The following is a 12587-nucleotide window of genomic DNA, read 5'->3' as shown; positions in this document are numbered from 1 at the left end:
TCTGCAATGGCCGAGTCAATCACCTGACCTCAACCCCACTGAGCATGCATTTCACTTGAAGGCAAAACTAAAAAGGCAGAAAGACCCACAAACCAAGAACTGAAGAGTTCTTGAGAAGGAGGAAACCCAGTCTTTGGTTATGTCCATGGGTTCCAGACTTCAGGCAGTCATTGCCAGTAAAGGATTCTCACCAAAATATTAAAAACGAACATTATGATTATATTACTTTGTCCAATCACATTTGAGCCTCTGAAAATGGAGGGACTGTATAAAAATGGTTGCAGTTCCTAAAATGTGTGCTTCATATGTTCAACCCCTTGAATTACAGCTGAAAATCTGCACTTCAAAATTTGGATTGTTTCATTTTAATTCTGGTGGCATACAGAGCCAAAAGTATGAAAATTGTGCCAGTGTCCAAACTTCTACCTATCTATAGGTGACTTGGGAATACAGTTTGGATACTAAAGTGAGGAAATGTATGGAGTTCATTTAAAGGACCCAAATATGGAAAGCTAGCAATCAAGCAATGGTATACCTTGATCAAAAAAATGGAAAAGCCAAGACATACAGCTACACATAAGTGAACAGGTAACAATTGGATATATCCTGGCACTTATTTGTGTGCTGGGGCCTCCTTAGTAACTTATGGTCAAGAGGCTAATATTTTGCTCAAGTGTCCTTGGGGAAGGGAATGTAACACCTTTCCATCAATGTTGGCTAATGCTGCCAGAAGCATCTTGGTGACCAATATTTCTGGCAGATACTGACATGAAAAGGCTAAACATACCATAAGGATGAACTACGAGAGATGTTCTGCTCTCGTCGCCAACCAGCCATGTTGACTTTCCAGTTTCATTACATAAAGTCAGGAGGATGAACACGGAGCTCAGCAGGTAAGACGTGTCATTTATAAATATCATGTAAGTGAAAAATTGGCTGCTTCACCTTTTGTACTCAGAAGACCGTAGATGCCGTGCTAAAGGCCATCAGAAGATATTCATGACACTTCCCTAAAATATTCTTCCCAAAATTGTGAAGTCTCAAATTGATCCACAATACACATGAATGATGTCATAAAATCCAAACACCCAATAGTTGCATCATTTTTCAGGCACCGTAAACAAATTTCAAGGCATTTTCCTGCTCAATGTCATCTGTATGTCCTCAGCAAGACCTCATAGCATCAGAATGACAGACTTCATGTCATGAATTGAAGTGAATGCTCAGTGAGGTCATTATAGAAAGGTTTTTTTTTTTTTGGGGGGGGGGGGGGGGAGGGGGACTTTTATTACATATCCTTTAATATTGGAAAAAAAAAACAAAAACAAAAAAACAAAAAAAACTGGTCAGGCTGATCATGGCAAGAATCCAATGGCTATCCTGTCTTCTGTATACATTGTATTACATATTATCCTGTCCCTCCACTCATTGCCCCTTTTTGCCAGTTTCATATTTAGGAAATATTATACACCTCAAACCTCTGCAGGATTATCAGAATGTTCATTAAATAATAAAGATCCATTGATTGGTTAGAAAGTGGCCTTACCTTAATCTTAATGTGGAGGAGGATTCAGCTGGGATAAAGTCTGATTAGTTTTCGGTTCCTCTGCAGATCAACACCGGACATCACCAAATCTCCAGCTGGGCTGTAGTAGATGAGTATACCGGAATCTCTGGAAGTAGAATGACTGATCAGAGGAGGGAGAGGCCCACTTTATACAAGGGAGATGGGTGGAGAAGGAAGGGAATGAAGGCTTTCCATTGGCTGACTCCTATTAAACAAAATGTGGTGTAAATAACCCCGGATTGTTTTTAGACAGGTTTTCCTGAATAGGCGATGGGATTAAACCCGAAAACTTAGAGTTTTAAAATGAAACTTTCTGCCATATATTAGTCACTTCCATACCGAGCACTTTCCCCCTTCCTGCCCAGGCAAATTTTCAGCTTTCGGTGCTCATACTTGGACAATTGCGCAGTCATGCAACATTGAACCCAAACTAAAAATTTTTATAGTTTTGTCCATACAAGTAGAGCTTTATTTTGGTGGTATTTAATCACCAATGGGGCTATTTTTTAATTGTTTAGCAAAAACATGTTTTAATTTGTTATAAAGGTTGGCAAATTGTTCACAAATTTAGGTCAAAATGTATTCTGCTACATTTCTTCGGTGAAAATAACCAAAAATCAGTATTATTTAGTCTGTAGGAAAGTGAACGTTCAGACTATGGGATAGATCTGAAAATTGATCAATCCTGAAGTACTGACATCCAATCTAATTTCTTGAGGTCCAAAAATGTCAGAACAGTACAGATATCCCCCAAATGACCCCCTTTTGGGAAGTAGACCATCTGATTCATTTTATAAGAGGCATGGCGAGTTTTATGAAGTTTTTTTTCTGGCAAATTAAAATGTTTTTTAATAAACACACATACTGTCACCAGTGCAGTACAGTGTCATCATATAACTGGTGTTGTGGTGATCACTGACAGTATGAAGGGAATATTTTGTAGTTTGTATTACTTTTTTTAAAATCTCATATTACACTATGACCAAAGTAGTATAAGGTTACCATAGTAACACAACGAGTGCGTATAACAGAATTTCTTTGCTATAAGTAATCATTTAACAAAAAAAAAAAAAACCTGATTCATTCAGTTTGTGGTGATTAGCCCAGTCTGTGCATGTGATCACTGACCAATGACATCTAGTGATGATGGTATAATGGATGGCATGGAAGGAAGCCATCTATTGTATACAACTGTTGTGTGGCCTGCTGTGATTGGTCACAAGGTGAAGGCAATGAGTCAGTTGACAGATCTGCAATCAGCTGTGTCCGAGGTACACAGCTGGTGACAGATCTCTCCACAGGACGGCCCTGCAGGCATGCGCAAGGCACGATCCAGGAAGGACATCATGATGCCCAACAGGGTTAAGGAGAGTCCCATTCAGCCATCATTTTCCTATTGGCCAGGAGGAAAAAAAGGTTAACTATAAAATGGAAGGTTATTTTAAAACATTTTTTTGGAACAACTTAGTTTTAGACTACTACAGGAGGGAGTATAGATAATGAATTAAGAAAAACACCTCATTTTAACAATGGCTGTAGATTCTTGCCAGTTTTACAACGTCATGTCTTATATTCAGCAACATTGTACACCAATGGGTTTAATTTAAAAAGGACATTGAAAATGGGGGGGGGGGGGGGGGGGGACGACACAAAAACACCACAATCTTAAAGATAGTTTCCAGGATTAAAAAGGACCTGATAGGAATATTGGAGCTGCCATGTCTGGGCTTTAGAAATTCCTCTCCAAACATCCAGATTAGTGATGGGCTGAACACCCCCCATTCAGTTTGCAGTTGAACATTCAAACCTACAGAAAGTTCGACTGCAAACATGAACAATTTACTGAGCAATATCTTACCACATCGGAGTATGAGGCAAGATCCCGCTCAGTTACTAAGATACTGCACAAGTGATATTATGAAGTCATGTTGTATTTTAGTGAAACATGGATTCAGGTTTCAGCTGTCAGTGGGGTTCCCCCGATGAGAGCTGAATGTAAAAAATTGTTAGCATTGGAGAAAAAAAAAAAAAAAAAAAAAAAAAAAGCGTGGTTCCCCCTTCCCATACCAAACTCTTTGGGTTGGATATTGATTGAGGGGAACCCCCATGCCTTTTTGTTCTAAATCCATACCAGACCCTTATCGGGGGATGCATCCTGGCAGGTCAGGAAAGGGGGGGGGGGGGGAGGAAATCAAGTGAGTGCCCCCTGAACCATACCAGGCTGCTTGCCCTCAACAAACCACCTTGTCCTCATGTTGATTAGGACAAGGACCTCTTCCCCACAGCTTTGGGCTCTGGGGACACACTAAGGGGCGGATGGGAAGCAGTTCAAGAACCCAAATATGGTAAACATGTAATCTATAGTAAAGATCATCAAGTATGCTTCTAATATCCAAGTGCAAAAAACAATGGGACAATAAAGGAATACATACAGTAGATAAGTGCCAGGATATGCACAATAGTTACCAGTCCAATTGCGTGCAAGTTCCTATTAGTAACCGGTAGTCCAACTCATTTTACTCATGTATCTCCATTAATACAGGGCTAGCTCCCAGAACTAGCAATAAGTGGCATTTAATATCACCAACTGAATAGTTAGATTTGTCCTCTAAGGATTAGATACAAACTATAATTTACAATATCCTCACCCTTTTTCATGCAAAAATGTTAATGATCTTATTGCAAGAGAGTTTGGGATGGAAAGTTAGATATGTAGGTATTAAACAGTTCCCCAGGGCAATGTACACAGCAAAAGCCGGCCACCCCTAATGATTATGTAACAATGGAAGGCATGGATGCTGGTATCTGAGGCAAAGCAGAGTGTGCCCATATTCTTCAATGAATGTGGCCCCAACCTGGCTGAAGGAATTCTCCCTATGGTCTTATTTTGCATGTTATCTGGAACTCCGTGAATATCCCCGGCATTTGTTTCACATACAATCAACTTATATACAACCAGCTTGTGTTTGTCTGTTCAGTCAGTGCCACCGGATATAGCCTGCAGCACGGATCATTGTACTCTGGCAGCAGGGAAGTCTCCTCACTGTCAGAACACAATGGCACAGCAGGAAGACTGCCCCCCCCCATCCACATTGTGTGGATGAGGGAAGCAGATTTTTTCTATATACACACTGCTTAAGTCTACCCCACAAGTCGGTCTGATCTAAAGACTATTTCTCTGATCAGTACAATAGATGATGGTTTTAGTAGGATTTATACCATTGAAGTAGATTTCAAAGTTCCTGATCCTCCTCAGAATCATTAATTACAACATTTTGTGGTGTTACTGCCAACTGTATTTATAGCACTTCAGCCACGCCATACCCAGAATGGAAACTTTGGGGACAATTAATAGAATCAACTAGATTCAAGCTTGGGCAAGGGCAGCAGAGGCAGACATGTCCTGTAAGAGAATCATGAAGCATCTGCATAGGAGATCTTCCCTATATAGAAATGGGGTTCATTAGGGTCTTCCAGCAGTTCTTGGATCACTAAATGGCATAAAATGCACCAACATTACCACATTGTCTCAGGGAAATGCACAGCTGTTTCAATATATGAAGGAGTTTTGATATTTCACACAGATGGACTCCTGGTGTTATACAACCCTCTCTTAATGAAATGTAGCAATACTCCACATATAGATGTTCTCAATGGTAAATTCTCATCAACCCAGTTATAAATGGAGAGCCCAAACGTAAAGCAATATAGTGTAGTAGTTACAATGAGTGAAATCATAAGGCAAATAATGTCAATGTAGTCATGATTGAGGTGCACCAACAAACAGTTCACTAGGGGGATCTTCACACCACCGCTCACAACTATCAAGCCGGCTTGCATTCCATAGACTGGATGTGCCATGGACCCTGGGGACTGGACCTCAGTGACTCAAGCCTCTATGCATTTTGAGCATTCCTGATAAGGAAGGCTCCTACAGACCTACCTACTAGAAGTTTATATACAAAAAAAAAAAAAAAATGTGTTTTACATCAAAGTGTAAGCAAGGGCCTTGTCAGGGTAAGGAAGCTTTGCGTTGGCACATCTACAGGTGAAACTCAAAAAATTAGAATATCATGCAACAGTTCATTTATTTCAGTGCAGCAACTTAAAAGGTGAAACGAATATATGAGATAGGCTCATTACATGCAAAGCAAGATAGTTCAAGCCGTGATTTGTCATCATTGTGATGATTATGGCTTACAGCTCATGAAAGCCCCAAATCCACAATCTCAGAAAATGAGAATATTTCATGCAATCAATAAAACACGGATTGTACATAGAACAATATCGGACCTCTGAAAAGTAGAAGCATGCATATGTACTCAGTACTTGGTTTGGGCCCCTTTTGCAGCAATTACTGCCTCAATGCGGCGTGGCATGGAAGCTATCAGCCTGTGGCACTGCTGAGGTGTTATGGAAGACCAGGATGCTTCAATAGCGGCCTTCAGCTCTTCCGCATTGTTCGGTCTCATGTCTCATCTTTCTCTTGGCAATGCCCCATAGATTCTCTATGGGGTTCAGGTCAGGCGAGTTTGCTGACCAATCAAGCGCAGTAATCCCACGGTCATTGAACCAGGTTTTGGTGCTTTTGGCAGTGTGGGTGGTGCCAAGTCCTGCTGGAAAATGAAGTCAGCATTCCCATAAAGCTTGTCTGCGGAAGGAAGCATGAAGTGCTCCAAAATCTCCTGGGAGACGGCTGCGTTGACCCTGGACTTAATGAAGCACAGTGGGACAAAACCAGCAGATGACATGGCTCCCCAAATCAACACAGACTGTGGAAACTTCACACTGGACTTCAAGCATCTTGCAGTGTGTGCCTCTCCATTCTTCCTCCATACTCGGGGTCCTTGGGCCTCTCCATTCTTCCTCCATACTCGGGGTCCTTGGGCCTCTCCATTCTTCCTCCATACTCTGGGTCCTTGGGCCTCTCCATTCTTCCTCCATACTCGGGGTCCTTGGGCCTCTCCATTCTTCCTCCATACTTGGGGCCCTTGGTTTCCAAATGAGATGCAAAAGTTGTTCTCATCAGAAAAGAGGACTTTGGACCACTGAGCAACAGACCAGGTCTGTTTTTCTTTAGCCCAGGTAAGACGCTTCTGACGTTGTTTGTTGTTCAGGAGCGGCTTGACACGAGGAATACGACATTTGAAGCCCATGTCCAGGATCCGTCTGTGTGTGGTGGCTCTTGATGCACTGACTCCAGCCTCAGTCCACTCCTTGTGAAAGTCCCCAACACTTTTGAATTGCCTTTTCCTGACAATCCTCTCCAGACTGCGGTCATCCCTGCTGCTCATGCACCTTTTTCTTCCACACTTTTCCCTTCCACAGAACTTTCTATTCATGTACTTTGATACAGCACTTTGGGAACATCCAACTTCTTGTGCAATTACCTTTTGAGGCTTTCCCTCCTTATGGAGGGTGTCAGTGATGGTGTCAGGTCAGCAGTCTTTCCCATGATTGTGATTCCTACTGAACCAGACTGAGACCATTTAAAGGCTCAGGAACCCTTTGCAGGTGTTATGGCTGAATGAGCTGATTAGAGTGGGACACTTTGAGCCGAGAATATTCCACCTTTTCACAATATTCTCATTTTCTGAGATTGTGGATTTGGGGTTTTCATGAGCTGTAAGCCATAATCATCACAATGATGACAAATCACAGCTTGAACTTTCTTGCTTTGCATGTAATGAGTCTCTCATATATTAGTTTCACCTTTTAAGTTGCTGCACTGAAATAAATGAACTTTTGAACTATATTCTAATTTTTCGAGTTTCACCTGTGTGTGCACATCAGCCGTGGCAGTGCGCATATGCACCGGTGGACTATTTAAACCCCTGCTGCACATAAACCTATGCCTTCTGGTCTACTACATTCTGTGCTTGTTGCTTTGTATCCCGATTCCTGTTACCTACCCAATTTGACCTGACCATGATTGAACTTCACCTGCACCGACCCAGCTCATCCCTTGATTTCCACTTTCCTGCACCCTGTACCTGATCTGCCCGAATGATCCTGACCCAGCTTGTCTGACACTGCAACCTCTCCTGCCTGTGACTAGCTCTGGCTGCCAGCAGTTGTCTAAACTCCGCTATACCTTCCTGCTGCTGCACCCACCTGCATCATTGTCTTCCGGGTCATCACCTCAGATCCTCCGGGCATTCGTGCCTCTCCTGGCTCAGTGCCTTTTGTTTACCCTATCAGGGGTCCCAAGCAGGATTGGTAAGAGGACGCCCTCCTCTCCACGTCAGACTCCTCAACCAGATACATGACAGGCATAAAAGATAAAATAGATTTGTGAGCTCTCCATAGACTGGTGAAGGGTTATACCTTTTGACAAGATTTGATTGCTGTATGCGAGTCTTCTAGGGAGATCCATCCCCTCTGGTGGCCATTATATTTAAGGATTCATGCACCAAGGGCTTCACCCTCCCCCTGAAGTCTTATGCTCCAGAGGAGAAAAAACAGATTTAAAAAATAAAAATGCACCTAAAGCCACATTTTTTTTTTTCAAAAGCATTTAGGCACATTAAGAACTTAAGCATTCATTCCATTGGCCAGAATAAAAACTTATTCTGGCGATTTGCATGAACGCCCAAGGGCTTAATGTGCCTAGCGCTAAAGCACTTTAGCATGGATTTAGGTACATCAATTGTTTTTGATCCTGAAAACACTCATCTATGCAGGCCCCAGGGTTTTTCTTTCTACCTCTTAACACTTAAAAAAAAAAATAAAAAAAAATAATGAAAGTTTAAATGCTCTATTTGTATTAGCGAGGCCTTAGACTGATTAAAAATCAATTTTACAATTGTCACCAGAACAGGAATAGAGGGGAATCTTCCAATGGAAACACCTTTCTCAGTGACAACTGTTTAAATAGGAGATTTCCCTCTGGAGAGATTTCCTTTTATTTTGGGTTGTATTACCAGGGCAGGAATACCAGTTCTGGACAGCTAACAAAAAATAAATAAAAAGGAGTCCAGAGACTGGTGACAAAAATGGTGAAATGTCTGACAGACAAGTTCCTGAAGTCTCTCCTGATCTCTTAATAAGTACAATCTAGAGCAGTGGTCTCCAAACTATGGCCCAGATGCAGCCCTCTACTTGCCTTTATCTGTCCCTTAGGGCACCATTCTCCCCAACCAATGCCAATTCTGGGGCACCATTCTCCCCAACTGATGCCAATGCTGGTGCAGTTTCTCACCCACATTCACATGACATAGCAACCTTTTTTGCTCCCAACAGCCACACTTCAGCCCCCCCTAAAACCTGAAGGACAGTAAACTAGCCTCTTGTTTAGAAAGTTGGGAGATCCCCAGGTCTAAAACAAAAAAGGGAAAGGGGAGACATTATTGAAAACTTTTAAACACATGAAAGGGGTGAATAAGGTTCAGGAGGGCAGGATTTTTAACATGAAGCCAAGATCAAGACAATGGGGACATGATGACTTTAAACTAGATCTTTAATCTTAACAAGAGTATTTACCTGATGCTGAATAGACATCCAGCAGAGGTAGTCCATTAACACAAGATGGATTCAAAAACGGCAACTCAATTAGGTCAGACTCAACACACCATTTGGTCATTTTCTGTTGTCATGCTTCTATATTTCTAGGGAGTGATAAGAATTTTTTTTCTCAAGTGGGGGCATAGGATGCTAAAAAAACAAATGGCAAATTATAGTGCTATGAAGCCTTCTTGTAAACGGCTGTACTAACCATCCAAAAACAAAAAAAAACAAACAAAATATAGCATGCATAGGGTTATATCAAAACCCTACCACTAAACCATCGAACAACCTAAAAATATACACTGCAAATACAAACCCAAGGAGGTGCTTCTCATGCTCAGGAATCACATATGTGCTGAACAAAAATGACATCCACCCCAAACTTTCAATAGACGTTAGACTAAGGGGCACATGGATGGGTTTTATACAAAACAAAAAAACATAATTCCCAGCACACTTACAAGCAATCCAATAAAAAAATCAAATGATCTAATCAAACGCTTTCATTTCTGCAACACAGGCCTCTTCCCATGACCACTCTGTAGAGCACAATCCTGACTCCAGTCTATGAGCTCCTCCATGTTGGAGGATATATAACAATGGATCAGTTGAAGACGGGTGTGTCTGCAGGCAGCCTATTCCTTTTTAAAGATACAGGAACACATAGGAAGCCCAGCAAAGCCCAATGGCAGCTGAAGACATCTTCGAAGTCAAACAAAAAATGGCAACCACCCTAATATATAACTAGCTTCAGGGGTTAGAGTTGCCACCTCATCCCTTTAACACCAAACACATTAATTATACAGATCCTGAGGCTAATTTACAAAAAAGGCACTAAGTGAGTTGAATTACCACCTTAATCAGCCCCATAACCTGTGTAATTAATATGTGTTCAGTTTTAAAGGGATGAAGTGGCAGTCCTATAACAGGTGCACATGGAAGATCTTTGCACAAAGCAAACTCAATTTCCCAGCCCACTCAGCAGCTAGCCAGCGAAAAAAAAACAAAACAAAAAAAACCACAAAGACAAATGATACTTTTCCAACAATTTGCATGAAAACAGAGGCTTTAGTTGCACAAAATTTGCAAGTATACAGTATATCCACTTAAACCGATTTGGACATTTCTCACATAAATGTAAAAATCAGGGATTTTTTGCTAGAAAAAAAAAACTTAAAATATATAATGTTTAGGGGTTCTATCTAAGCAGAGGCCCTAGAGAATAAAATGTTGCAATTTGATTATGTCACACGGTATTGAGCAGCAGTTTTTCAAAATGTAATGAATTTTAATGCACAAAAACACAATATAATACATGAGGAAAGTGCAGCAGATAACCAGCAACTGTATTTACTCGGTAATCTGCTATGTCATTGGACACAGTTGATCATGTGGTAAAATGCTGTGATTGGCCTTTTACCTCATAACATGATCAGCTGTGTCCGTAGGATGCAGCAATCACGGAGCTCGCCAGGTGTACACCACTGGGGACGCACGGGAGGGTGCGTTCTGGGAGGATGTCATATGATGCCCTCCCAGGACTGGACCATTGCACTGTAGCCTTCATTTGGCTATAGCACAGTTGGCAAGTGGTTAAATATAATAGAACAAGAGATATGTTGGAAGCACACCAAGGATCTCCAAAAAGCATCCAAACATTTTATTAAATGATCACATCACACCATAACAACAATGTCTTCATGAGCCCTGCAAGGTCCCTTCTTCAGGAATGTGACTCTATTATATTTTATTGTTCAGAATTTAAGAGATTACAAAGTACAGTACAAAGAATGCAAGATACAAAAATAACTAAGAACAAAAACAATAAAAAAGGAACAAAAAAATCAGATAGTTGGGTTTACAATAAACAATGCAAATTAGAAATACAAAAATAGGGGGGAGGGGAACATAACCAGGCCTCGGCCCACAAATTGGCTCCAAGCAGTAATAAGAGAAGGGGATGTTCCCCTGAGGTTCTGCCCAACCTACTACAATCAAAATAACTAGAATTGTGAAAGTACACATAGCAATGCAGCAACCCCACTGACTAAATACAGAAATGTATATACAGTGCTGGTGTGGGAGACGCCCTACCAAATAGACTATGCTGAGAAGGATGGACCCAACAGTAGGTCACACCCTCCCACAATAATATGGGTCCGATCACCTAACATTGCTGTTTTTATGCTGTCCATCTATATTATAAGAACTAGTAATTGTATTCTTAGAAATAATTACATTCATTAACTTAAGAATGTTTTATTAAACAGGACATAAATGGGCCGCCACAGGGAACCAGAAAGAAGAAGTCGACCACCAATGACATCCATTTTGAAAATGCCCAAACCCACTGGTTCAGTGGGGTTCAGCATCTGAAATGATCCCCCCAAATCACATTCAGTAGACAGTACTGTTGCTGAACGTGACTTATTCAAATGAATAGAGCTGTGCTGAAACTGCCTGTCCAACATTAGGCTTGCAGTTGAAATTCCCATTGAAAATACTTCCACAACTTTCCAAGACAACCCAAAATATTCAGGAAGAGGCAGGCCTCCTGATGCCTGTCAGCTGCCCCTGTGTTTCTCTGTGAGGAGTGATCTAATTTTCACAGAAGACAAAACTGTAAGTTCTTAAAGTCTTGCCCACCCACACATTTCTTTTTTTAGTTTTCTGCTAACAAGAACAATTGAGTACTGTCCTGGATACTTTTTTTATTTGCACTAACATTCTATTTTCAGGACAAGTTTTCAGGGTATATCCCCATCTTCAAGGTCCAACCAGAGATGAATGGTTCTACTTTCAACAGGAAATACAAGACAGCATACAATATCCCACCCACCCCTCCAGTTCTGCTTGTGTATACTGCCACCAGGAATAAAGTGTGATGTAGGTTTTGTTTCTTTTTTGACCGGATTGCTGTTGGGCCAGTGGTCATTGGGAGCACATTGTACTTCCCTCTCGTCTCTTTCCCCAGGATACCCTTCATTGGTAGGTTCTTGTCCCTCCATATGGTTGTGGGATGGCATTCCTAATTCTTACCTAATTACCTCCTCATTGAAGACTTCATGGATATGGTGTTGCTTTGGGTGTACCTTATAGGCTCACTCACACCATGTGCATTGACATATTTTTATGCACCTCTCAGGTCCCTGCATGGGTATAAAGAAAACCATTGCCTTCTATGTGTCCTGTTCACACCACGATGCTAATGTCATGTGCAGATGGTGTGGTGTGAACAGGGCACACAGAAAACAATATTTTTCATTGGGCTTTTGCAAAGACCTGCATGATTGCTAGACCAAAAAGGGAAGGGTCTTTCCCATGAATCAATCCTTGAAGGACCTTAATCAGAGGAAGGAATCAGAAAAAAGAAATCTCAGCCTCAGGCCACATGCCCTCAACATTCAGGGGTGGCTTGCCAGGGGGAACCCTTAGCAAAGCACTTTGTCCCTATATTAAATGAGGACAAGGGTCTCTTCCCCACAACCCTGATTGGTGGTTGTTCGGTTCTGCA

This window comes from Staurois parvus, unplaced genomic scaffold, assembly GCF_062004578.1.
Source record: "Staurois parvus isolate SC_StPar_1 unplaced genomic scaffold, SC_StPar_1.0 ptg000231l, whole genome shotgun sequence".
Lineage (NCBI taxonomy): Eukaryota > Metazoa > Chordata > Amphibia > Anura > Ranidae > Staurois > Staurois parvus.
This window is presented reverse-complemented; position numbering follows the sequence as displayed.